The following is a 27,610-nucleotide window of genomic DNA, read 5'->3' on the forward strand; positions in this document are numbered from 1 at the left end:
GGCCCCGAGTCACGCTCGCTGGATGCCAGGAGCCACTCAGCGCTGGGCAGCTCAGCAGGACCCTACCTGGCAGAAGCGTCAGCCGCGGGTCCTGGAGTAGTTGGTCCCGCCTACCCCGTGTTGCGGCTCCTCGGGTTTCTATCCAAGGTGAGGGACCAGCGCTTACAGGAGGGTGGGGCGAGTGGACTGGCAGACTTCGCTGTCGCTGCAAACTTGGAATGTCCTGTCTACTCTCTGACCCCGAGCTTGGAACCCATCTGTTCCCCCACTTCCCAGCTCTGCACGGTCCCGCAAACATGCGCTCCTCCCACTGTGTTCGCACCACGTGTTTCCCTACAGGCAGGTGACCCACCTTAGGCACGGGTGATTGCTGCGCCGCCCGGGAAGCAGGGGGAGCCATTCTCTCCAATTCGCACTGCAGCGGAGCTGGGACAGCAGCGACCGCCTGGGCCAGGAACCGCTCGAGGAACCCACTTCAGAGTGCACCGTGTAGCCACTGAACACACCCTCCCTTTGGTTTCGCGTCAGAACATAGATGCGGACTTGTGAAAAGGGAATGGAGAATTCCGTTCTGCTTTTGCTAGTGTGCTAGGATGGCAAATGTCAGCGCTGAAATTAAGCAAGGTCCCCTCCGCCACCCCCTAGTTCGGAAGCTGAGAGGTTTTGTGTGAGAACCGACCCGCACACAGTAGTTCAATTTAAGATTTGGAGAGCATGAGTTTGGAATCTTGGAGAAACTGGGCTGCCTGGCTACCTAAGCCTAAGCAAGTCATTCTCAAAGGCGGCTCAGCAAAAGTGGTAATTTTTTTTTAATCAAATGCACATCAAAACAATCTTCTTTGCATGAGATTTCAATATCTCTTCCATATCTTAAATACTCCTCGAAGATAAATATTTGGAAGGATTCAAACTTGCCATTTACTTTTTTTTTTTCTTTCTTAATTGATAGTCTTCCAACTAAGGGAAAGTTTTTATAGGGAATGTCTACAGGGAATAAACCCCTTAATTTCTATAAAGATTAGTCTCTGCCATTTTAGAAGGCAAAGCTACATCCAGCGCAGTATTTTCTGGTTGGTAAGACCAGATGTGTCCAAAAGGACTGAAACAAGACTTCCTTTTGAAAAATAAAATTTTTAGGAATTTTAATGACCCTGGCTATGTGAACTTTTAAAAAGTCACTTTAAGGCTGCACTTTGAAAAACCTTAGCATTTAAATTTAACTTAGATGTAGGGGACTGCTTTTATCCTCCACTCTATGAAGCTGTGTAAAGTCATGTATAAGGTTTTTCTGGTCAAATGCCAGTCTAAGATAAATCCCTGTCAATCATGGTATCCTTGTGTTTCTACCTGCAGCCAAGCACAGTGCAAATCATGAGTTCTCCAAAAGAGGCAGAGGTTTTGATAGTCAAAATTGTCATGATGCCTTTTTCTAAAGGTTTCAAAGTGTTATGCCACCCATAATATGAATTTCACAACTCATTTGTGAGACACAAAGAGGGATAACAATGCTTCTATTTACACCGTAGAAGCCAAAGGTAGATTAACTGATCTACTTCATTATCTATCCCAAAAACTTGAAAGAAACTAGAATCCCAGGCTCCAGTTCTGTGTCTGTTAGTTGTTTCCATTTGCAAAAGTGACTCCAGGCCCATCTGACAAGTGACAAGAATTTGAGAACAGGCACTTTAGATATTCTTGTTTAAAAAAAAATAGCACACATTCATTAATCAATAATGTTCTTATGTTTAGATAAGTGAAAATACAAATGCATTATTTTGTTCTTATTTAGCATCATGTCTCTGTGCAGACATTTACCACCTCCCCTAATTAGTCTTCTCTGAAGGCTCTGGAGGAGAATTACACTTCCTACCCAGGAAGCTAAGCACAACGGCCTACCTCTGCTGTAACAACACCAACATTCTGTGGAAAATATCTGTCTAGGGGCTGGTGCTCCCCAGAAGATGAGAAGTGCCTTCAGCATGGGCACCATGACATCATTCTGTCCCCCCCAGACCCTTGTATGATGTCTGAAACATACCTTGCTCTAAAGAAAAAAAAAGTCTATAGATTTAATTTCCTTTATGGTGTGATGACTTAGGGTAGATATTTCCCACTCCACAGCCATGATGTGAGAATGGATATCCGTGGAAGATCAACGGTCCTTCTTAGTTATGTGACCCAAGACAGTGTCATCAGCTGAAAAATGGGGGAGTGTGATTATTGATCTCTGCATTGCTTTCGTTTAAGCTATTAAAATGTTGATTGAGGAACTAGGATTGTGACTCAGTGGTAAAGCACCTGCCTGGCACGTGTGAGGCACTGGGTTGGATCCTTAGCACCACATACAAATAAATAAACAAAATAAAGGTATTGTATCCATCTACAACTAAAAAAAAAATTAAAAATACTGACTGAGCACATAGTATGTATCCAACACTACTGCAGGTACTGGGGGGGAAATGGAAAGCTGAGATGCTACCACTGCCCTAAGGGAGAATAATAAAATCTTGTTAGAAACAAAGACAATGTAGACTCACAGGCCATCTTTGCAAAAACCCCTTGACATTGCTTAAGTTGAAAGCTGCATTAGCAGAAGGGAAGTTTCAAGAGTGAAGTAGAAACCAAAGGAAGTGACCTATGAGTTTGGTCCATCATGGACAGTACCAGCAACTAAGATACAACCAGGGCTCATGTGCAGGGAACTGGGGAAAATGTGTTATGTAAGCTGCACCTCATGTTCTTAAAGCAGCCTTGTTAGAGAGAACTAGGATGTATCCATTTGACAAATGGAAACTGAGGTTGACAGAAGTGAAGCAATTGATTCAGCATGACACAGCAAGAAAGGGTCTCCCTTAACCAATCTTAAAGAACATTAGTCCAGACTTCCCCAATTTTGTAACTAAGAGCGTCCTTATCTTTCTTCCACTAAAAAATAGACTCCCAATCCAGTGCTCCTTATAATTGAGTGGTTTGCTGTTGTTGGTTTTGTTATGTGGTGTTTTTCCTCTCCTGTGCAATGACTGGTGAGGTCAAGAGAAGGAGAGGCAGGGGGAGAAGAAAAGAGTGAGCTTACTTCTCCTGAAGCTGTCTATATAGGACCCACTTCACTCCACCTGCCCAGACTCAGGGGGATTTTACCTGCAAGCCCTGTCTACTGAGTTGCCCTATATACTTATCCTCTCATAATGGCCGTTGGAATCTTTCAGGTTAATAGCATGAATATCGAGGAGTCCAATGGGATTCTTTACAAGCAGAGGAAATTGGGATCAGGTTAAAAATCCAATTTTAATAAACTTTCCAAGTCTTGATTTAGCTGGTTGTGCTAATGGCTCTTACTGCTGAATCACCTTAAAAGTCAAATGTATTTTTAAAAGGTCCTTCTTGTATATATGGGAAGCTTGATGGATATTGCTTAATTGCACATTGTGCATTCCTGTCTTCATTGAAAAAGATCATCTGTAAAACTGAAGAGAGCTGATAGGAAATGCAGCTATCCATAGAACTGGTTGGGTAGAAGGGAAGGCATTGGGTTTGCAAGATAATTTCCACACGTTTTGACCAAAACAAAGAGAGCATGATTATGCTGTGTGAAAATGGTATCCTCAAATAACTCCACTAATTTGATTGTGCTGAGGTCTAGAATTGTTTCTATTTCTTTTGATTTGCTAATTAGCCAGAGCAGTCTGCCTGTGAGAGAGGAAATGAGGGTCAGAGCCATAAAACATGGAGGATTGTCCGTCCTTCCAATTCAGCTCACCCTTCACATTTCCCCCAAAGCAATCATCCCAGATCCCAGTTTACCTACAAACAGTCCCCATATCTATCATCAATGGATTATTTGGTGTTTTTCTTTTTTGAAACATGGTTTCTGTTCTTTGTACGATAGCAGGTTTCCTGTTGTTGTGTGTGGTTACAGGGTTGAGTTTTGACTTGTAGCACTTACACCTCTGTGGGTCGCATCTTTACATAATGCTACGAATTAGATATGGTTTGAATGTCCCCCAAGGGCCCATTTGTCAACCACTCAATTCTCAGGGTAGCAGTAGTGGGAGTTGGTGGAACCTTTAGGAAGTAGGCTTAGTGGGATGTCCTTGGATCATAGGAAGCATGCCCAACAGAGGGGTGTATGTGGTTCTCTGTGAACCCTTGGTAAATCTCCAGAAAGGATGGCTGTGAAAAGTGCAAGCTTAGCCTACCTCCCGCTTTGCTTCCTGGTTCTAGATGTGATGGCTTGCTCCTGATTGCCATCCTGACACTGCCATCCACCATGGGGAGATGCTGCTTAGGCAGAGACCTTGCCAGAACCTGCATTCAGAAAGCCTCTTTACCTATACATTGGCCTGCCTCTAGTATTTTGTTATACTAACAAAAAACTGAGTAACACACATACATACACAAATAAACATTACATTTAATAATCATATTGGCATAAAGATGAATTTTTGTTTAAATGTTTTATTTAACTTCAAATATTACTTTTTTCTTCTGATTTTAAATGAAATTATAATATTCTTAGAGGGCCTGAAAGCACCGTGGGCCCGAGGCACTGAGCCTGTGACTTTTAATGGCAAGCTTGGCTCTGTATAGATAATGACATTGCAGAGCAGGAATGCTTAGTTGATTCAGGTAGAGGCAGTCTGTTAAATACAATTTCATATAAATAGCTTATAGTCCATTTGTTGTGTTGGATAAACAACTACAGACAACATATTGCTTTTATTTCTGATCTTCTGTCAAACTTCGCCTGGAATTACACACATTAGTGCAATAAAAACGGCAATATTGCAGGCCTGAAGTTCTTCCCTTTGTAAAATTATTAGATCCTGTTGAGTGCTGGAATGCCTTCAGGGCAGTGGACAATTGTGGCACTCTTTTAGATTTTGGTTTCCTGGGACCAAAGCTGGCTGATCTTCTGATGAGCAAGTCTTGATTTTCTTTTAGACCTTATTCGAAGACACTCACTCTCTACAGGGAAACAAAAACAAAAACAAAAATCTTTTCCACTCCTTGCAGCCCCATCAGTTCATTGAACCAACATTTACCTGGTACCAGCTCGATAGCAGCACCTGGGCTGGGTACCTGGGTGATTTGAGGGGAAGAAGGGAAAACAGTTCCCCCTTAAGGAGCTCACAGATAAACATAGACTGAAAAATAACAAATCATCTGTGTCTCTGTATGCTAGGAAGGCTGAAGGAGTCTTTGGCATGTGGGTCTCTGAGCTTGTATCTTTTTTTTTTTTTTTTCCACTGTAAGTTAAACCTTTATTCTTAGCAATGTTAACATATTTCTTACATGTTAAGGTGCCAATATTGGAGACTTGAAAAAAATATATATATATTATAAAGCTAAATAATACAGAAACTACAGCATAGATGTGCTTTTTAGGGGACTTTTCTGCATTGAGCTTGCATCTTACCCTGAACACTTCTAGCATCTCTCTCCAGCCTGGAGTCCCCAGAGATGTCCTCTAGATGTGGCCCTATTGTCCTGATACAGTGACAATGTTACTTGCTCTCTGCATGGCTTCGTTTGAATTCCAGTTTCTAAATAGAACCAAAGCCATGCAAACTAGAATTGTCTTTTCACAGACTGTCGGAAACCTTTTGAAATAATCGCATTGACACTTAGAAGATCTAGTACTTACATTTTCCTCTTTGTAGTAGTAATAACTATTTCATAGCAAGCTTTGAGGTTTAAGCAATTAGTTCATAATTGGAAAAAATTTCATAAAGTGATCAAATTAGCATCTCACAATACATGTATAATAGAGTTTTTTTGGAAACTAATAAATATGACTGTCTTGTACAAATCAGGAGAGTCCATGTGAAATAAGACAGAGATATATAGACATATTACAAATCATGGCATTAACTGAGCCACTGAGTGTTAAGATCTGGATGTATTCCCAACTTACCCCATCTTATATACAAACATGAGAAGTTCAAGTTGAAGGTTGTATGTTCCAGCGTGCACTTAGCAGGTCTGGACTTAGAAGTAGGTCGAAGTCTAATGCTTATACCCTTTCTTACCTTCACCTGTGCACACCATAAAAAATAGAGGAATACACAATATATTATTAGTTCTTTAAGTGAAGAAGAAGGGATTTGAGCCCTGTATTTACATTCTAGGAATGTAACTATCCTTAAGGTATTTAAATATGATATTCATGATATTGTTATAATTGTATTGCATAAAATAATTGCCAAAAGAAAATGCTAGGCTTAAAAGCTCAGTTCTCAGTGTAATTGGCTCTCCACATTATGATCAGCCTTTAACTATGAAAGCTGTCAGGACGGCTGTTCCTGACACAATTATTCTCACGCGGGGGTCCTCGACTTCACGGGTGCTTCAGAACTCAGCTGTGCCCTTGGTCACTCCTTTCTCCCAGCTCTCCAGCTCTGCCCAGGACTGGGGTAGACCCTGGAGATAAGTAAGATAGTGAGAACACCCCTCTCCACATGGAGCTAAGTGTCAGAGAGATTTTGGTGGATTCTCTGGAGGGCAGGATACCCGTCACCAGCTCTTGTAATCCAGTACAAGAGCTGGCACTGATACAAGGAATGCTTACCTCTTGATTGCCTTAGTGTTTGCTGCATCAGCCAGGGAGAGGGTGCCATTTACTGAGGTTGCTTGAAACCCACAAACTGACAAGCTCCTTCATTCCTGTCTTCCTGGCTCCTCTTGGCTACCCCCATCCCCACAGTCAGCACTCACAGGCGCTGGCCTGGTCTAGAATTCTGACCATGGCGTTTGCTCTTTCCTGGCATTTGCAAGAGTTCCCTGTGCTCACGGCCTATGTCATTCAGGCTCTAGTTATACTTAGAAAGAGGATGGGAGTTGAGCTCCCCCAATATAGACAGTCAACAGATACCACGAACCCCAAGATGCAGGCTCTACCACGAGGTGGCTGGGGTCAGATCCCAGCTCTGCACTGTTAGCCCTCTGATTTCACTCACATCACATAATTTCAGTTCTTTACTCTATAAAATGAGAAAAAAACATTAAGGGTAGATTTCTTATGTTATTACCCAGTAAGTGCCTGGCACACGGTATACAGGAAATAAATGTGCATTGTTGTTATAACAAGTAATTAAATGAGATGATCCCTTCTTCCTTAGGTAGATAAAGTCTAAGGAGCTTTGTGGTACATACAGATCCTCTGGGGGACCATTCCTGTGAACAGACAGTAACTGCTCTGGACATCGTTAATGGTTGGAAATCACAGGGTGCAAAGAAAATTCTCAAAGAGCAGGACTTCGGAGTCCTAAGTTTGAATTTCTGTCCTCCAAATCCATTCACAGATTCTCTTTGAACCTCACTTCTTATTTTATAAAATGGATACAGGGGTATTTACGTATAATACCATATTTTTAGATTCAGTTTAGATGGTTCATCAGAACAGTGCATAGCCTACAGTTGGTGTATATACTTTGAATGACTGGATATAGGGAGAATTCCTTCTGCCACTGAGGTTGAATAGTGCCATTCACCAGAATTAACTTGTGAGTTTGCCTGGGTTCACCTCCAAAGCAAGTGACTCTGAAAAGGCAGAGCAGGGAGAAGGGACCCTCGATGGAAAAACACAGGCAACCAGCCCATTTCCATGGGAAAAATATTACAGAGAGCCGTTCTAGTGCAGAGAACATCATTTTCTTCTAAGTTTGCCATCTCTCTCAGTGGCAACACACAACTCACACTGGAGTGCAAGAAAATCTGTGATATGGGCATAGTGGTGGCCCCTGAAGATGTGCACATCCTAATGCCCAGAATCTATGAGTATGTCACTTTGCCTGGTATTATAGCTTGAACTATATGTTTCCCAAATTCATTTGATGTCAGAACCCCAGGACCATAGAATGTGATTGGGAGATGGAGGCTTGGCAGAAGTAGTCAAGGTAGGTAAGGACATTAGAGTTGGCCCTAACCACACAGATCCCTGTAAAACGGGGAACTTTGGGCATGATGACAAGGACAGAGAGATGACAACCTGAAGACACAGGGAAAAATTGGCAATCTTTAAGTCAAGGAAAAGGGCATAGAACAGATTGTCCCTAATGGACCTTGGAAAAAATCAACTGGGATAATCTTTGATCTTGTACTTTAGGCCTCCAGAATGGAAATGATAAATTTCTGTTGTTTTAAGTCACCTACTCTGTGGTATTGTGTTTCAGCAATCCTGGCAAACTTCTACAACCCTATAAAGAACTTGGTTCTTGCTTAGTAAAATAATATAGAATTTCTGATCATTCCTACAACTAAGCATATTGACTTCATAAACTGTATTTTTGCCCCAGTGCTTCATTTTTGCTCTTTTTACCTACAGAAAAAAAAAAAAAAAAAAAAAAAAAACTTTTCATTCTAATGTCAAATCTAATGTATTTTAAAGATCTTACAAATGGCAATTCCAGTTAGTACATGTCCTCAAATCATATAAATATTTCAGTTGAAGTGAAGTCAGTGTGAATGTATCAGTTACCTATTGCTGTATAACAAAGGACCCAAAAGTTCATGCTTAAAGCAACACACATTTTTTTTTTTTAAATTACAGTTGCTACAGGTCAGGAATTTGGTTTGGTTGTGTCTTCCAACTTAAGCTGTGTTCAAGGTGTTAACCAGGACTGCAAACCCTGGATAGGGAAGGATCTGCTTCCAAGTTCACTCATGTGGCTGCTGAGAGGATGAACTTGGGTGAAAGTGGTTGGACTGGGAGCCAGAGTTCCTGGCTGTCTATCCCAGCAAACCGCCTCAACTTGTCCTGAAGTGTCTTCTTTGTAGAGCATACCACAACATGGCAATTTGCTTCATTGAGTAAGCAGGTGATAGCAAAAGAGGGTATCCAAGACAAATACAATAGCATTTTTGGAAACTAGACATCAGAAGTGATGTCTTGTCACATTTACCATTTTACAGTCCTTGAAAGCAAGTCACTAGGTCCAACCAAAGAGCATGAATATTAGGAGCTGAGGTCACTTGTGGCTAGTCCAGAGGCTCCTGGCCACTAGATAACTATGCTATATCCAGGAAGGAGCAGACAGTGAGACCAGCACTGTGATGCCGTCAATCACAAGATATTCCCAATTTTATAAATATTAAAATGAAAAAAAAAAAATCTTAAGGTCAATGAGATGCAATATGTTATTTCTCAAAATCTTTGAAACCACACTCCAAAATCATATTTTATGACATTTTTTCCTTTGGATTTTAACACTAGATTTTGTATTACACAAGAGGGAATGGCATTATAATAGCAAAAGCAAGAAACAGCAACCCTAAATCAAATGTTGGGGCATTTATCAATCAGTAAATCATCTAATCAGTCAAGAGATAGATATTATTGTTTTCTAGGAATGATTAACAACCCTTAAAATGTTGGTCATACTGAAAGAAATAAGATGGATTTAGTGCAAAGGCTTGGGAGCTCACCTTCCAGCTGGATGGACAGGCAATGGGATCCTCACGGAGGAGGCCAGACTATAGCAGCCAGAGAACGTGGCCTGAGCTCCAGTGGAGCAACTTCAAATGGCAGAATTCTCCACCGATCCCGAAGAAGGGCTGCACATGTTTTGAAGAGTTAAGCTGAATTTTTAAAGTTTACTTTTGCATTAATTCTATTGAGAAGTACTAATTATTTATTGCAGCTAATTGGGAAAGTTACAGAAAATTTGAAAGAAGAAAAATAATACTAATAATTTCACTACCTAAAGGCAATTCAAAGATTGAGACTGAGTAAATAACAAGTTAAAATGAAAAAGGAAAACGAAATTATTAGTTTGTTGTACTGTGTACTTGTAAGTCTTTAACATTTAAAGTTGTTTATGCATATCTTTATTAAATGAAGCATTTATTATATATTTAAACTCCTAATTTCTCTCTCCCTCCCTCCCTCCCTTCCTTTCTTCCCTCCCTCCTTCCCTCTCCTCTCTCTCTCTCCCCTCCCTCCTTCCTCCCTCCATCCCCCTTCCTTTCTTCCTTTCTTCCCTCCCTCCCTCCCCCCTCCTCCTTACTTTCTCTGTCTCTGTCTCTTTCTCTCTCTCTCTCTCTCTGAGATTAAATCCAGAACCTTGCACATGCTAGGCAAGCACTGTATCACTGAGCCACATCCCCTGCCTTTTTAAGAATCTTTGTTTTTTTTTTTTCTTTTTTGAGATGGGGATTCGCTAAGTTGCTTAGGACCTTGCCAAGTTGCTGAGGCTAGTCTTAAACTTGTGATTCTCTTGCTTCAGCTGCCCATGTATCTGGAATGGCAGGCATGCGCCACTGTGTCTGGCTAGATTTCCCATTTATTAGGAGTAGGTTAGTGATAGAGTTTTTTTTTTTTTTTTTTTAAAATCAATTAGTGTAGGACTTCGATGTTCTTTTTAGGAAGAAAATAAATTGAAAATTCATTTGTGCATGGAGATTAGAGGGAAGGCAAACAGCACATCAAACCTGGCTTTTCCCCTCTTCTGGATCAGGATTAAAGTGGGCTCAGGAGACACTGACAGGTTTCCCTGACCACCCAGGGCAAGATGAGGGCCACTGGGCCACTCCAGGAGGCTGCTATACCTCTCCCTCATCAATATTCTTTCACCCCTTCCTGAGCCACCAGCATCTTGAGATTTAAAACTAGAGTTTAATTTTGCAAACTTTGGAACTTTATTTTGATGCCATAACACCGTGTCCTCTGGTGTCAGTCCTCTGGCTCGACATTGTTTGTAAATTCATCCATAATGCTGTATTTGGATGAAGTTCATTTCTCTTGGTGAACAGTGCTGTGCTGTATGAACACTATGACTATTCTTAGCAATCCTTCTGTGGATGATATTTGTTTCAAGTTTAGGACTTTCACAAATCATGCTTCTATGAATACTCTAGTGTGTATTTTTTGTGCAAATATTTATGTCTGTGTGGTGCACCCCTATGCATGGGATCGCTGCATCACTGGACTCACCAGCACCCCATCCCAGTTGTTGAGGCGGGACTATTTTCCAGATGGGTTGGGCCAACTCAGACTCTACCAGTGATGTCCCTGCATTTCTTCTCCAGAACCTGTAGGTTCCAGTCTGTTCAACTCTAGCCACTCTGCTGACTGCAGCAAGGGTGTCATGTGGGTTTTAACTTGATTTTGTTTTTCTTTTTTTGATGACGTAGGAGGTTGGTTACTTTTCCTATGCTTAATAGCTATCTGAAGATCTTTTTTTAAGAAGAGCGTATTTGTAACTTTCACTTATTTTTATTGACTTGTATGTTCATATGTGATATTCGTAGGAGAATTACACGAGAAAATGCCTGGAATATCTGAGAAGCAAGTGTGGCACATACTCAGGACCCAATGTTATGACCACTCGCGGTGATCACATGGTTGGCCTTGCAGACACATCAGGGCCTTTCAAATCCCATTCTCCAGACTGAGCCTTGTGCAGCAGCAGCTTCGCCCATGGGTACACATCGTATTCCTCCCCACACTAGCATTTGAGGCGATTATTGTTGTCATTTTATTACATCACAGCACTTTTTAATGCAGGGAAATCATGCTGCTCCTCACAAGCAGGGACAGTGGTTTTCACGTTGATTATTCCCAGGGAAACCTCCTTCTCACCGGCTTGGCGTGGTGCAATTGGCATTTGGTTTGTTCCTTCCAAAAGCTTTACAAGAGTGATTTTTCACCAGGATAAAAAGGAAACAAAACAAAACCACTCCCCAAACACAGAAATGAAATGTATTAAAAATTAAAGCATGCGCGACAGGGGCCTTCAGGTGCTTTGGGCTATGTGCCCGTCCTTGCCTCATCCAGCTTCCCCTATGCACTGGCTTCGCTCAAGAGAAAAGGAACAATTTTCCTCTTCTACGCTACTGGGAATTGCTTTGCTCCTGGTGTTCAGAAAATAAAAATTTCTTTTAAACAAACAAACAAACTTTAATCAGCATGATTTTTCTCCCTCCATCTGTGGAATGTTCACAACTAGATTAAATATTTTCTGTTTTGGGGAGGGAAACATGAGAGAACCATAATTTATGCCTTTGCAACCCAAAATGACAGACAATCTTTCATTTATTATTCCTCACGGAGAACAGCTACTAATATCTTCCTTCTAGGTCCCTTAATTAAATTCAGCTTCTTCTATTTTTCTCTTGATTCACTCCCATTCCTTCCCAGATTAACCTAGCTCTTCAAAGTTGTAATTTCTCAACTGTTAAATTTCATTTACATCATTTAAATTTCTGTAGATTTCTCCCCCCTAGTAGAAGGCTGATTGTTCATTCCTTTCCCCTCTCTTCCGGGCAAGACAAGGATCCCTCTTAGACCAGAGCTAACTGATTTATAAATGTTCACATTAAAATGCATTATTCTACATAATCGATGTAATAGAGATTTTTCAAGAGGGAGAATGATTAGTCTCAGGCTGTTGAGGATGATCCCCTCCATCTTCAAAGGTCCTTCCAAGAGTTACCTCTTCCATGAAATCATCTCTGTTTTCCCCCCGGGGGAAAGGAATATTCTGTCCTCTGCATCCCCATAGTCATTTCAGAGGACCTGTTCCTGTGAAGGGTTAGCAGACTTGCTTTGTGACGTCCACTGGCAGTGAGCAGCTGAACCAGGGAAAATTTCCAAGAGGAACATTTCAAACCTGCGGCAAATTCTCACCATCTCTCTTGCTCTTCTGCCCCAAGTTCCTTCAGTGTGGTCCCCAAATCAAGAAAGCACACAGAGTCACAGGAGCTGAGCTATGGTCTCCTACATGTGACATTGACAAGAAATAAACTTGTGAGGATGGGGGCTGTTGGTTCCTCCAGCCCCTGTCACTTCCCCTGTTTTATGGAAGTCATTTGCTGGCTTGTCTTGTTCAAGGTACATTCCTTGCACCAGGGGACAGCATCTCCTTTGCTGGGTTTCTGCATATTTGGTGCTTGGGGTCAGTGAGAATAAGGAAAGGGCTCCATGAAGACCCCGATGAGAAGCATTGATTCTCTGCTGTGGCAGCTGTGCCTCTGAAGTTGTTTTTCAGCCTGAGCAGAAATCGGATCCTTTATTCCTTCCTCTGTGGGTTTTAGTTCCGCCCCTTGGGCTCACATAAAACCATCTAATTGCTTGTCCCTAGGAGAGCCCTCCAGGGTTAAAGGATATGTCTATCCACTTTAGGATTTTGTCTTTGCAGATTAAATATTCTCAGGCCTCTTCGTTCTATAATCCCCGTGGCTTGACCCTCTTCATCTTCTCCAGGTTTCTCCTTTGCAAGTGCTCAAATGCGCCCATGGCCCCTCTTGGAAGAAAGGACCTGCCAGGACCTCCAGCCTCCACAGGTCGTCACAGTAGCACAAAGTGAGGAAGGGTCATCTCCTCCTCCCTTCCAGATAAATTCCACAGTGTGTCACAGCCCACTGTCGCCTTTGCTATTCTGGGCAGCCACGTCACGCTGCTGACTCACAGAGTCAACCAAATCTCTTAGTCTTATTCACAAGCCTTTATTACCAAGCCTGCCTCAACTTGTGCAGTATATTTAGGGGACCCAAATTGTTGAGCCTTACACTTTTCCCTTCTGGATTACTCATCTGATTTCTTCTAGTTCATGAATCTTGCCTATTTGGGAAAAGGAAGGCTTTGGTTTCTGGGAAATACAGCCAGGACCAAAGAGAAAGAAAAACCAACCTTGTCCCACTAACCTAGCATGATATGAGAGGCCCATTGTCTGACCCAACTACCTGTACTTAACTTTGTGATGTAGCTCATTGCTAATACTGTGGAGCCTTTGCTTAATTTTTCAAGGAAGGTAGAAGAGTGGCATTGATAGCATTCAGGAATGTGATAGAGCCACTCTATCTCTAGGCAGCTCCTGACCCCGGTCTCTTTGCAATCATGCCCTTGAATCATCTCTTCTAAATAGGGCCATGTCCTGTAATTTGCTTCTAACCCATCGAATATAGCAAAGGTACTAGGATATATGTGCTTCCACCTACATGATTAGGTTATGGGAGATTGTGACATGGTCTTATTTGGAGACTCACCTTGTGGGCTATTAGAATGCGAGGGCCCCAGGCTGTGAGCTGCCCTGTAAGGAGGCCACTTGCGGGAACTGAGGAACCTGACACTGACAGATAGCAATGAAGCTGAGATCTTGGGTCTGGTGGCTTTCAGGAAGCAGGCTGCTGCCAAGCGCCACATGGGCCTGGAGGAGGATGCTTTTGCAGCCAGGCCTTGACTTGAGTGTGGCCCTGGCTGCCACCTTTTGGCAGCTTTCAGATGAGACTTGGAAGCAAGGATTTGACAAAACCAGGGCTTAGCTCGTGACACACAACAACTGATATACTAAGTGTGTGGTATTTTAAGCTTTTAAGTTTGTTGTAAAACATTATCTTTCAAGATGTCTCTAATATACCATGTAATCAGATGGTGGAAAACAAAATTCAGTGGTAGACCCATGACATCATGAAGCCAAGAGACCCAACCTTCTTTCTCCTTTTGGTGGGTCATATTGGCTTACTGAAGCTTGATGATGCTCATGCCCCCACATTACCGAGATGTTAAAGGGGCACCAATAAATACCATTATTAGAGATGCTGTCTGGCATTTCCCTAGGCCGGCTTTCTGCTCACCCTTTTCTTCTATGGTTCTGGGTATCATCTTTCTCTGCCTTTTGGGTTGCTTGGTTTTGTACCCAGGTCTAAATGCTTGCTGCCTATCCTCCTGGGATCCTAACATTGATTCTCCTTTGCAATAAATTTCTGAATTTGATCCCTCCCACAGTCACTGAGGAACATTTTACGTATTTCTTCTGGTTCCAACTTCCTAGACCTTCTGCCAAAGGAGAAATATCTAATGGCTTCTGGAATTGTGAAATCCTCCAGCTAATGCTGCAAACTTCAGCTCAATGACAGATACTGACAATATCAGCAAAGTCACCTGAAGCTATTTTGTTCCTTCCATTAGGGTCCCTTTCCTCTTTGAATCTGAGCTTTTTCATTATCATCATCATCAGATTGAAATTCTATGCATGTATTACGTATAAATGAAACTCATGAGCACCAGCATTGGCTAAGAGTCACTTCCATGCATGTGCTAATGGCTCTTTGGTGAATGATCCCAGGCCATAATTTGTGGATTCTGAGAATGTGCTTCAGTCATGAGGCTAGTTTAAATTCTTCTTGACATTTATGATGGTTCAGAGATGGACACTGGTATCTGAGCAAGGAGCTGATGACTTGGCTTTTGTTTATACCTCTCTGCTATTTTTACATGTACTGAGATTGCCAGAGAAAGGTCTCCTAGATTCCAATTGTCCTAATGTACTTTAAATGTCATGCATGGAGAGGAAGAGAATCCAGGTGCTATACACTAAGACTTGTTCTTCAGAAACAAAGGGATCTTTGAGCCTCAGAATATGAGCACTTCTCTCAGCTTCGACCTTTTGGGGACGTGCAATTCCTTAATCTATTACAGTAGAGGCAAAACATATGGTATGAACAATTTGACTCAGACCAGTGGAAAGTCCCAGAATTATGGAAAAATCAGAAATGGGACTGAGAGAATGTTAATACAAACCCTTAATTTTACTGACAGAGAAATGGAAACTCAGAAAGGTTTAATGCTTGGACCAAATTTATGTGGTTAATTAATGGCAGCATTCAGACTTGACTTCAAACAGGGGAGCAATGGTGTGCTTTGAAAGGCTGTAAAGAAATTGAAGCCCAAAGGGGAAAGTCAATCACTTTCAATTACTTGGAGAAGGGGTGAGTTCTTACACAGGAGGATAGACCCAAGGGGGCAGTCACCGGATCCAAGGAGAATCATTGTCCATCTCCTTGTCCAGCCCAGGAGGAGTCCAGATAATAGGTGTGGGGTAAAAATAGCATCTGCAAGTTAAGGGATACCAGGATCTGGAGGACACAGAGTCAGGCACGATCTCTTCTCTCTGCAGTCCCATGTGGATTCGGCAAGCCTCTTAGATGAAATTTTGATATTATGGGACTGTTTATTTCCTTGTTTCTGCTCTTCAGCATTTAGTAAAAGGCCTATTGATTTTCATTATTTTTAATTCCAGCCTTGCCTCAGCTATACGGTGGGGAGTTAATGGAAAGGTCTTTTTGTCTGGGCTGGAGAATTTGAAGATTATTACCCTCTGAGGCCAGCAGGATGGGTGTAGTGGGAACCAGAGAGGGATGCAAAGCAAAGTGGAATTTGAAAATGAGGTCAAAGCTGTTTTTTAAAATTCCTCCAGAGAATTCTCTTTTTGGTGCTAACTGTGGAGGGATGTATTGTTAAGTTTTGCTAAGAATCCATTTAGGGTTCGGGTAAAGGTCCCATTTATCATCAGATATCCATGATTTGGCATCTGTTACCCTAACACTCTCTTCTGTGGCTCATAACCCTTGAACATAAGTCTGCCTTGTCTTATAGTTAGCTATGAAGAGGCCTGTCCATCCCATAATTATAATATCATTCAATGCAGGGAATGCATCTTTTTTTTTTTAACATAAACCTTCTCCTTAAACCTCATTCCAAGTGGTTAAAATACTAATTTTAAGTTAGCAGGTGCTCAAGAAGTATGTATTCTGATAGGAAAAAAGCAGCAATACACAGAAGTTAGGCTGTGACCTCTGTAATCAGCCTGGTTGTAATGTGGCTCCCAAAGTTCTTACCCTCTGGCTTCTACCGAAATGCTTGACATTTCTGCACCCAACTTTTCAAATTTGTAAAGCATCATGTTAGTAATGTCTACTCATTGGGTTGGTGTAAATATTAAGAACAGTTAATTCAGGAAAACACTTAGAACATTCCATCACTGGCATTGGAAAGCCCTCCTGAGGGTCATCCCTGAGCATGGGGCTTGTGGTCTTTACTTGATACACAATGGCAGAAGCTCAGACTCGGTTCTGTCCAGCAACACTTCCTAGTCTCTGTCCCCAAGTTCACTTCCAGCACAATTTCCCCACATTTCCTTTGCCTTCTGCTTAATGCAGGAACACATACCAAAACATTGCCTGCGTTTCCCTTATTTAAATTCTATCACAGTTCCTCTAAGGCTGAACTATGGAAACAACAGTGCTGTAGGAGCATCTCTCTCCTTTAACCTCTAAACTTTCTTTTTATGTAATCCCAGAGAGTTAGGATTTAGAATAACATGCAAGATTCATCATTTTATGTTCTGACAGAACCATGAAGGGTGGGATAGGAACCTTGATCGCTGGTGGCTCAAGCTGTGCAAATCTGAATAGAGGGTCCTCTTTGCTGTTTTGAGGTGTCTGACTGGGGTGGGTTTTCTGGCAAGAATCGATGGACGGTAATTACCAAGGCCTGGTCTTCAGTGTGCTGTATACCCACTGACTTTATATTCTTCTCTGTCAGCAATTCTTGAAGTGTGGTCCAGCAAGAGCACCTATAGCGTCACCCAAGAACTTTTTAGGAATATAGATTATCAGACCCCATCCAAGACCCACAGAAGTACAAACTCTGTAGTAGGTCCACCAATCTGTACTTCCCGAATCCTCCAGGTCCTGCTGTCATGTGCAATATTAAAAACAATCCCTCCAGGCTTTTTAGCTACTCTCCTGAGGTGGTACCACAGAAGACTATGGGAATCCCTCACATGAGATAAGGTGTGATTGTGTTTCTCCACCTTTCATGATGACAAGACCCACATGAAAGTGCTCATCAATATTCTTTTCATGTTTGACCCTTGACCCTGCATGTCAGAATCTCCAGGAACAGTGCTTGAGAAGATGAGTTTTTAACCAGAGTTTCAAGTTAATCTTATCAGTGGGGAAACTTGATGGTGACAGAGGTGGCTTTGTGCCGAGGTGGCCTTTTTTTCTATTTAGCACATTAGAGATGAGTATTTCAGGATCAGAAACCATCAGAACAAATTATGACCAAACCGTTTTTTATTTTTATTTTTGTCTCCACAAGTAGACAACACAAAGCTCTGTACGACTCAAGAGTGGCATAAGTTGTCTCTGCCACAACTCTTCCTGCACTTGCTTGCACACACACAGTGCAGTCTCTGTCCCTTGCTGGTCCTTCCCTGGTCTCTGCATGATGCTCAGTGAGGTCATCTTTGGTCCTAGTGTGGCAGCCCCTCTTAGAAGCCTTCTTTCTGCTCTTACTCTCCCCGCAATCTCATGTGTGTCTACCTGATCTTACTGACATTCTTTTACTACCTAATTTCATTCATGCTCCAAGTCTCTATTTTCTCCTCAGATAAGTAGTCCTGTGCTGGAAGAGTTTTTACCCATAGAGTGGTTTCTCATTGCTCTAAAGATCAAGGCTAAACTTTTAAATGTAACCTAGTCCTTCCTATCTGACTCAGGCAGAGACATCTTTAGGAGTAATAAAGAGCGGACTCCTGCAAACTGCAAACTACATTAAAAAAGAGAGACAGTTGAAAGTGTCACTAGGGCCATGGAAGCAACGGGGCAAGAGGACCAGACGGAAATGGCTATCACTCAGGAGAGCTGATCCTCAAAGAGCGCAGCAGAGATCACGGCAGAGGTGTGGGCTGACATGTTGATGGTGACAGTGACCCCTGCTCCCACAATATTGTGTCACTCTCCCCTGAGCAAACCCAGAATTGATTGTCTACTTGCTGAGCCCCGTCCAGGAACCAGTTTCTTTTGAACAAGAACAGGGCAGGAAGAACTGCGGGTGCTTTCCTTCTCTGGTAAGAGGAAGTGGCTCTTGAGAAGAGCTTCCCAACAGGGAGACAGGGACAACACCAACCCAGGGTTGGTTGTCAGAGGACCTGGAATTGGGAAGCCAGTGATCCAGCCTCTACAAACTCAAATATTTGGAGAAAAGTATTAGTTACACAAGATTTGTGGGCTTTTTTGAATATAATGAATTAAATGTCCTCTTGTGCTTCTTCTGCCCTCTCCTCTCGTCTCCCTTTCCTTCTCTTCACCTCTCCTCCTCACTCATTTCTCCCCCATTTCCTCTTTGTCCCCTCCCCTCCCTTCCTCACTTTTCTTCCTTTTCCTTTCTCTTCCTCTCTCCTCTCCTCTCCTCTCCTCTTCTTTTCCTTTTCTGTCTGTGTCTGATCTTTTCTTTCTCTATTTTACTAACCATGAAGTTTTGTTCAATATTGGAAAAATGGTTAGATGAACTTCAGAGAAGACATTGGAAGGTAGGATTCTGAATTGTGGGAAAGGACCTTGGAATGAGACATGTTCATGAGAGTTGATGATTTAAAGCTACCAGGAGTTTGCAGCATCAATTTGGGGGGGATCTCTCCAGCGTACAGCATCCAGGTGTTCACTAAAACAGGCCCTAAGAGCAAGCCGGGGGTGCAGCTCAGTGGAAGAGCTTGTGCCTAGCCTGCCTGAAGCCCTGGATCTGATCCCAAGATGACAAACAAACAAACAAACCAAACAAATGCTTTTGCGTTTGAAGGTACTTCTAACATTTAACCTTTAATTCAGAAATTTTCCTAGAGATATTCCTCTGCAAGAAAATGACCCCTGAAAATTGACAAAAAATTTTATACAGAAAAATATACATTTCAGCTTTGTATATAACAGCCTTCTAATTGGAAGTCATCTGTATGAGATAAGTAACTCCTCGTATGCTCACTTCAGAGTATGCATGTTTTTGAAGCATTTAAAATTTGGAAAATGTTTGTTAAAATGTGAAGTGAAAAAAATTAGTCCATTAGATGTTGCATAAAATATAGAGTAAGTACAAAGAACAGAAACCTATGGAGTGAGAAAGAACAGGAGTTAGACATGCTATTACAGGGATTGCTTTTAAATGAGAAACTTCTTGGTGAAAGATTTAAAAATATTTTTCTTTTCAAACTTTTGCATTTGTTTAATTTCCAAAAATTTCACATTAGGTATGAGTAGATTTTTGTATACCAACATAAAATAACTATCTGTTAACAACATCCCTTTATCTCCCACCAAATGCCTTTGCTTAGTCATGGACTTTATGTGTGTCCAATCTGCCTGGGAACATACTGAGATGGACAATTTCTTGCTAAAATCACCATAGGCCTCTGTGTAAACTGGCTCCACCCTTAAAACATACACAATCCTCTAAAAATCAGTGATTACATGACCTAAATCCCAGACAATGTCCTTCTCTGAGTTACCTATGTTTTCATCCTTTTGTAATTGGAAATACAATAAAATTCTATGCCTGAAGAAGACTTCAAAAATAAAAGGAGTTTTTAATGTAACTTTTGAAAATATTCTATACAATTTTAAGTGACTTTTACAGAGTATAGTCCAGAAGTAAATAATTCATAAGTTTTAAGTTGCAGGCCACTCTGAGTAGCATAATGAAATCTGACGCTGTCCTGCTTCATCTCACCATGGGTATGAATCATGGGTGTTTCCAGTGCATCCGAGCTGTATACACTACCCACCTGTTAATCATGTATTAGCCTTCTTAGTCTTCAGAGTGACTTGCAGTATTGCAGTGCTTGTGTTCAAATAACCCATAAGTACTAATGTGCTTCATTTACCTAGCTTATATCATCATGTAGGCATTGTATGTCTCCTGTTGAAGAAGGGTGAGTACAGTTCAGTCAGATATTTTGAAAGAGAGAAAAACCATTCATATAACCATTATTGTAATATACAGCTATAATTATTCTCTTATTTATTGTTGTTATTAATATCTTCCAAGCTTAATTTATAAGTTAAACTTCATCCTAGACAGGCTTGTATAGGAAAAATATACAGTATATATAGAGTTTAGTATTGTGCTTAGTTTTGAATATCCACAGGTGCTTTGGAACATATTCTAAATAAAAATTACTGAAATTACTGAACCCAAGGTATTTCCTGTGTCCTCTTTTTGAGAGGCTTTGCAAGTAGGGTCTTAGGCTATCCAGACAGTGCCTACAACTCTGTTTATAAGAAGAAAAATGGAGTGCACTTTGACTGTGACCACTGTCTTCATCAAATATTTTGGAGGCAAAAATTATTGTTTTAATGCCAAGGAAATATTACTATTCCCTCACCGGAGTATGGTAAATAGAAGCATCCTTTATGTTCTTTACCAGGAAAATTAAACAAAGAAGCATAATTATGAACAGATATTTGTTTCTGGACTCTCTGGTTATGTAGTCAAGTTCGAGCACCAAGCATCATGCTCTCAGGTTGAGGTATAAACGGTTAATGTATTTTTGTAATTTATGTTTCTTTTTCTTCTGAAAGAAGAACGTATTACATGAGTGTTGGTCAGCTTTGGTGTTATTAAAGGTTTTAAACCAGGGTCTTCAGGACTCTTATTCAAAATGAATGCATAGATCACAACTGGGCACCACCCAAGATCAGATTAGAAATGCAGATTCCCAGGCTCTACCACTGGCCTGCCTACTCAGAATGTACAGCTTTAACAAGATTCTCAGGTGATTTATTTGTGCACTAATTTTTGAGAAGCACTGTTCTAGAACTGTAACGCTGCTGGTTTTTTCAAACAGTTTTCTTTGGCTATCATTAATCCAAATTCTGTTTATACTTATCCTGGATATTTAGGTTTGACCTAGTTAATTAAAAAAATCTTAAGCTTAGAAATCATTTAATCATTTACTGGAATCAGCAAACAGAAACTAGCTCATTTAAAATTAGAGAAAAGTTGTTTAAAAATACGTCACTGAAGATACTCTACGATAGCAAGTAAGCACATGAGAAGATAACTTTAGTCATGAGGACAGTGCAAGTCAAAGCCACAGAGAGTTGACACTACCCCTCAATTAGGATGACAATGGTAATAAACACAAAGGTCAAACCAGATAGTAGTAAGGTTCCAGGCTCATTAGTACTCTTAAACATTGCAGGTGGGAAGGCAAAATGGTACAGTTAGTTTAGAAAACAGTTTGGCAAATTCTTACGAAGTTAGTAATATGTTATCATCCTAACAGTCTTATCCCTGGACCTAAGCTAAGTGAAAACGTATATAGAGGTATATAGCAGTTTCATGGCCAATCACCCAAACCTGGAAACAACCTAATGTCCTTAAACTGATGAAAGAATAAACAAACATGGGAAAAGCCATTTAATATAGAATGAAACAGGGTCACTAAAAAACAAAAACAAACAAACAAAAAAAAACCAGTTACAGATACACACATAACAATGTGAATCAATTCAAAATGTATCATTCATTATGTTTGACTTCCACTCATTGGACATCCTAGAAAAGAAAAAGTACAGGCATGAAGGACTCCAGGGTCTGGGTGGATGGAGTACGACTATGGCTGCTGTGTGTTGTAGGAGTTGCTCTGCATCCTGAGTGTGGCTGGGTTGGCCCTACTCTAGGTGTTTGCCAAATCTCCTAAAACAGGAGACCAAAAGCATGCTTGAATGTATGCAAATTCAAAGGAAATATATAAAAATGATTTATTATTTGCATCATGTGTTTTATACTCTTGGGCTATACTGAATAGTCAGCCTAAACAAAGCTAAATCTAATGAACAATATCAGGAGGTGGCAGCCGTGACAGCAAGTGTGCCTCCCTTCTCCCTTACCCCTCCCAACCTCAGTGTTGTGGTTCAGCTCTTGGTTTTTATTCTCCCCTTTTGACCATGCACTCTTTCTGGACTGTGATCTCCCCCCGCTGTGACTAGGCATGACCTGGGGAACCTGGGAGGGAACTGGAGCCTGGACATTTGCATACTGTAATTAAACTGCTGTATCAGGGGCCTTCTTTCTGTGGTTATGTTAGAATGGAAGCAAAGGTGCACCTCTGATTCAGAGTTTGGAGTGTTATTCCTGGGAACTGGAATGAATAGCACTGTCCAGGAGGGCTTGTGTGACTCACCACTTTAATGCAGCCACGTGCCGTCCTTTGAAGGGCACATCTCCTGGCATCACCGTCCTTCATGGGCTGGGCTTATCTCAGGTAAGAGAGGCCTTTCTGTTTGGATCCTTTCCGGACAGGGGTGCAGAGAAAGATGAGAACCTGGCCCATGGGTGGAGGCTGCTCCTTGTCCATGAAGTTCATTTGCATATCTGAATGGAGGCAAGACCTGGCTGGAGCACTGAATTGGAGATCTGAGCTGCACAGACAGTGTGAGGGCTTCTCTGCCTCCACCTAGGTGACTGCATTACAGATCACTGCCCCAGTTAGCTCGCCATTGTCATAGTAGGTGATTTATAATAGAACGTCAAACCAATTTCCACGGTTTAAGTTAATAAACTGCTTTCACACAGCTTAACCTTTCTAGCTTCAGGTTCAGAAGGGAAAAGAATGGCTGAGAGAGGAAGTTATTTTTCTGTAGGAATAGAAGAGCTTCCAGCTTCCTTGCCCTTTCTTCCACAATTATTCCATGAAAATCTTTAGCTAACAAAGCAGTTTTGATTATGGACTCCCACCCCCCCCACTTTGGAAGTGTTGAGAAAGAAACCCAGGACCTCATACACCCTAAAAGCACTCTACCATTGCTACGCTCTCAGGCCTTCTTATTCATTTTCAAATCATTGAACTTCAGACCTGACCTTTTCTTTTTCTAGCTTAAAAAATATATTACAGATAAACTGAGAAAAATCCAGCAAGGTGAAGAGAGCAGGTTAAGGTCACTTAGCCTGCAAATTGCATCCTTAGTAAATTAGGACTTAAACTTGTAAAGTACAACTTTATAGGATTTGACTGTGTTGCTGTTGGCATCTAATGTATATAAAAGTGGCCAAATTGCTTTGTGGACAAACTTGACAGTTGAGGGAGAATAAACAGAGGCACTTTATGAGGTGCTTTGGATTCTTTAGGGTCAGTAAAGTGATTACAAAGCCACATTGTTCAATGGGACATGAAAATAAAATAAAAATAAAAGGAGTCAATTACATTTGCAGTTGTGGGTGAAAAAATCTGTGTTAGCCCTGTTGAAGTGAAAGAATTAAAATAACTTATTAAAATGCATCTGTGAACATTATGACCTTGAAAAGAAATAGACGCTTTCATTTTTATTCCCAGAGCAGCCCAGCAGTAGTCGCCTCCTGACCTGGTGTTATGCACACCAAGCAGTCATGGCTTATTCTTCAATATAGTTAGTTCTTGAGCTAAAGAGAATCAAGATTCCTTGCAGATCAATTGATTACATGTCTCAGGATGGAGAAAACTTGGGGCGGAGTTAGAGCTGTGGTGGCTGCCAAAAAACAAGCACAGAAGCTCTGAAAATGTCTAGAGCCATTCTGAAAGAAACAGGAGATGGCTTTAGAAGACCCACTGGCCAAATTGTAATAATTTGAGCATCAAAAGAGAATATGCTCTAAAACTAATTGAAATGAATTGAGTCTATAGGAAAGCCAGGCACTGAAAGAGGAAATTAGCTCATTAAAATGTATAAGATGGCAATTACAATATAAAAGAAGGGTAAATGTGATTTTTAAATTAACTAATGATAGAGAGGGGCTATGGGAATACATGAAGTTCTCTTCCAAGTACATGTTTGCACCAAGAGCATGTCAGTCAGTTCAAGGGGCAGCAGGTGGGAACTGGGTGGAGAGTGTGGGTGGGGTATTGCTACATGAGAGACTGATCAAAATTCAGAAGGAAAGGTTGGCATCTCAACTCTGTCTCTTATGTGTTAAAAAACAGAACCTCTGGAATATTTAACCAGTGTGTTGAGATGCAAAATTATATAATGTGTTAGAGTATAAATTGAGGCTAAACATCTTGCAAGTCAATGGTTATGACTGCCCCCAGACAGGGGCCGTCACCACCCACCACTCATTACCTCACAGCCCTGGGAGCTGAGATCTCCAAGATGCAGGTGTTGTCAGCATGGGATCATTCCAGTGCTGTGAGGGACAGTCTGTAACAGGCATCTCACTGGCTTGTGGGTGGACATCTCCCTGTGTCCACAAATGATCACCCCTTTGTGTGACCCAGTTTCCCTTTGTTATAAAGACCCCAGTCATAGTGGATCAGGGGCCACTCTAGTGACCTCAGGTTGATTGTCTTTTCAAGTAATTCGTATGTTGAAGCCTTAACACCTGATGTCTTAGCTTAAAACATTTATCTCCAAATGTAATCACATTCATAGGCACAAGAAGTTAAGACTCCAAACATATAAATTTTGGGAAAGACACAATTCAGCCCATAACCTATGTCACAGAGGAGACACAGTGCAGGAAGAGAGCACAGCATCTGTTTTCAAGAAAAGTCATGGTTATGGATGTTCCCATTAATGCAATGAGTTGACCTTGATTCCCAGAGGAAACCAAGTAAGAAACACAGGGAAGACCCAATGGGGTTCCTTGTGCTGAGCAATCATCAATGTATGTCCAATGCTAACAATCACCTGAATGGCAATAATATTTTCCTTTGGTGTCTGATAGGTCATCATAACTAGGAAAGATGCAATAAAATATATGACAACTCATAAATAATGAAGACATTGGGCAAACCTATAAAAAGCCATAATTATCTCATAGATTACCAGCAAACAAGACAATAGATTTTATAATGATTGTGATAATTTGTGCACCTCTTGTGTGTTTTTAAGGTGATTGAGGCACTTAAGAGAACACAGCATATTAAGTTTGGGCTTTTATTGAGATGTGTGGAGACTTTGACTAAGGTTTATAATTAACCTTTAAATGTGCTAGAGAATTTGTAAAATCAACATATTGGTGTGTTAATTGTGTAATTTTTGTCAAAATAGAGAATTTTCACCTAATGTACTTACAAGTATAATGCCTTTGAGTGTTACAGAAAGAGCAAGTAGTAAATTTGATTTCCTGTGCACACACAGTCTCCTTCAGAACTGAAGTCCTTCCAAGATTCCAGAGGCAGTCTGGGGCAGGAGCTGAGCAGGAGGGCAGCACTCTCAGTGCCGAGCAGTGTGTGGAATGCTCTCGGGGCCCTCACCTTGCACCCTATCCTTCTCAGACTGCAGGACCCTACTATTCATCTCACAGAGGCTGAGTTTCGCCCAAGTTGTGTCATTTCTGCTTTGCTCTTGTAGGATGAAGATCTCTGCTAGCCCAGAAGTGACGATGCTTCTGCAGCAGATGGGAGGGTGGATGATGACTTGCCACCACAGAGGCCCACATCACAGCCATCCTTAGAGACACTGATCCTCACTGCTACACTCAAGCTCCGGGCTTCCTTCCTGCCGTGCTGTCCTCCCACCCCTCCTCAGAGATGAATGGATCCCCAGCAAGCACGAGAGTGGAGCCAACTGATTTCAAAACACAGCATTGAGGAAAAACCCTGTGAAGGCATTCGGTCAACTCCGCATGTGGACAGTATGTCAGGACTTCCCACTTGATGATCTAGTCAATATCATCTCTTTGCAATGATGAAAAATAATAAATAAACCTGAATATTCATTGGTTCAATCTAATCTGAGGACTTCTCAGGGATTCAACCAGTTGAAGATCAAAAATATTCAGAAAAAGAACTTGTCTCTGCATTGATCACATACAGACTTTTAAAAACTGTCATTATTCCCTAAACAATACCATATAGCAGCTTTTGGCATCACATAACACTTACAGTGCATTAGGTATCGTAAGCAATCTAGAGGTGATAGGAGCATGGAAGGGGAGGTGCACGGGTTATATGCAGACCCATGTCATTTTATAGAAGGGACTGAACATCCGTGGGTCTTGCTAACCCTGAGAGGTCCTGGAACTATTTCAGCCCAGATATTGAGGGACGATTGTGTGTCCCTTTTCCTCAACCAGGCAGGGAAGATAAGAAACTAGGGATATTAATATATGCTGTGAGCTGTAAAAATTGTGTAGGCATTTCTTAATTTCTTTTATGACTATGAAAATACACATTCTATCTTTACAGAAAGGAAACAACCCATAGACATCATAAAAGAATGCTGATAGACCACTTTTCTTTTAAAAGAAAGAAAAAAAAAGATAACATTTTATTCTCATGACAGAGAAAGGCAATACCCAACTGCAGAATATATCAAATTAGTATAATTTCTTTGGAGCATCAAGACTTCAAGCTTTTAGTTTTTAAACTGCCTTTTATGGTTTTCAGTAATTTTACCATTGTCATCATTTTAAAAATAAATGTACATGGCATTTCTGCAGGGCCTGAACAGGAAAAGTGGCATTGTTTGGGAGAAAGAGAAAGGATGGGAGGGAGGGAGGGAGGAAGAGAGAGAGAAAGGGCGCTATTACTAAAAGGGAGGGGAGAGGAAAGGTAGGAAGGGAAGGACAGTATGACACTGTTCCAAGGTGACAGATATTGGAGGAGCTATTGAAGACAGCATCCGTTTTCTCTGCAGGAGGAAGAGAGTGTTTAAAAGTGTGTTGGACTTGCTGAGTAATTCTGCAGCCTGGTTTCTGTGCCCTCCTGGAGCTGCTGGGGCAGAGGCTGCCATCTTCTGGACTCTCCTCCTGCCCCGCCCCCACCAGGTGGCACGCAGGCTGTCAATCTGGTGGCCTCCAGGAGCATGTCTTTAGGCCAGCTTTGTTACACAGAACTGGAGTGCTCAGGATTAGGGAATACTAAGTTTTCCTTTTCAAAGGACCCTCATGCTTTTGAGGACATCCTCTCTTCTGTGACTTATACCAGTGGTTCTCTGTTTCTTGGGACTTAGGACTCAGGAGTCAAATGAGCTATATACCACACGTGTGTACCACACACATACACACACATGCACATGCTCACACTTATCTCCCATTGGCCCATTAGTGCTGCTTCCTAGTGCACACTGACCGCTA

General features: G+C 41.5%; 1 protein-coding gene and 1 long non-coding RNA gene across 2 annotated transcripts in view; one reads left to right on the top strand and one right to left on the bottom strand.

Moving 5' to 3' along the window:
• The window catches only part of Hs3st1 (heparan sulfate-glucosamine 3-sulfotransferase 1), a 30,921-nt gene extending 30,611 nt beyond the window's left edge, over positions 1-310 (bottom strand). Inside the window, exon 1 of the mRNA XM_027939410.3 lies at positions 67-310. The gene's annotated coding sequence lies outside the window, so the exon portion shown is untranslated. The remainder of the gene's footprint in view (positions 1-66) is intronic.
• LOC114095987 (uncharacterized) lies at positions 1-26,251 on the top strand. The gene is made up of 2 exons (XR_003583335.3): positions 1-147; positions 25,885-26,251. It is a non-coding gene; the product is annotated as an uncharacterized lncRNA (long non-coding RNA).
• The last annotated feature ends 1,359 nt before the right edge of the window (positions 26,252-27,610 follow it).

Source organism: Marmota flaviventris, chromosome 7 (assembly GCF_047511675.1).
Source record: "Marmota flaviventris isolate mMarFla1 chromosome 7, mMarFla1.hap1, whole genome shotgun sequence".
Taxonomy (NCBI): domain Eukaryota; kingdom Metazoa; phylum Chordata; class Mammalia; order Rodentia; family Sciuridae; genus Marmota; species Marmota flaviventris.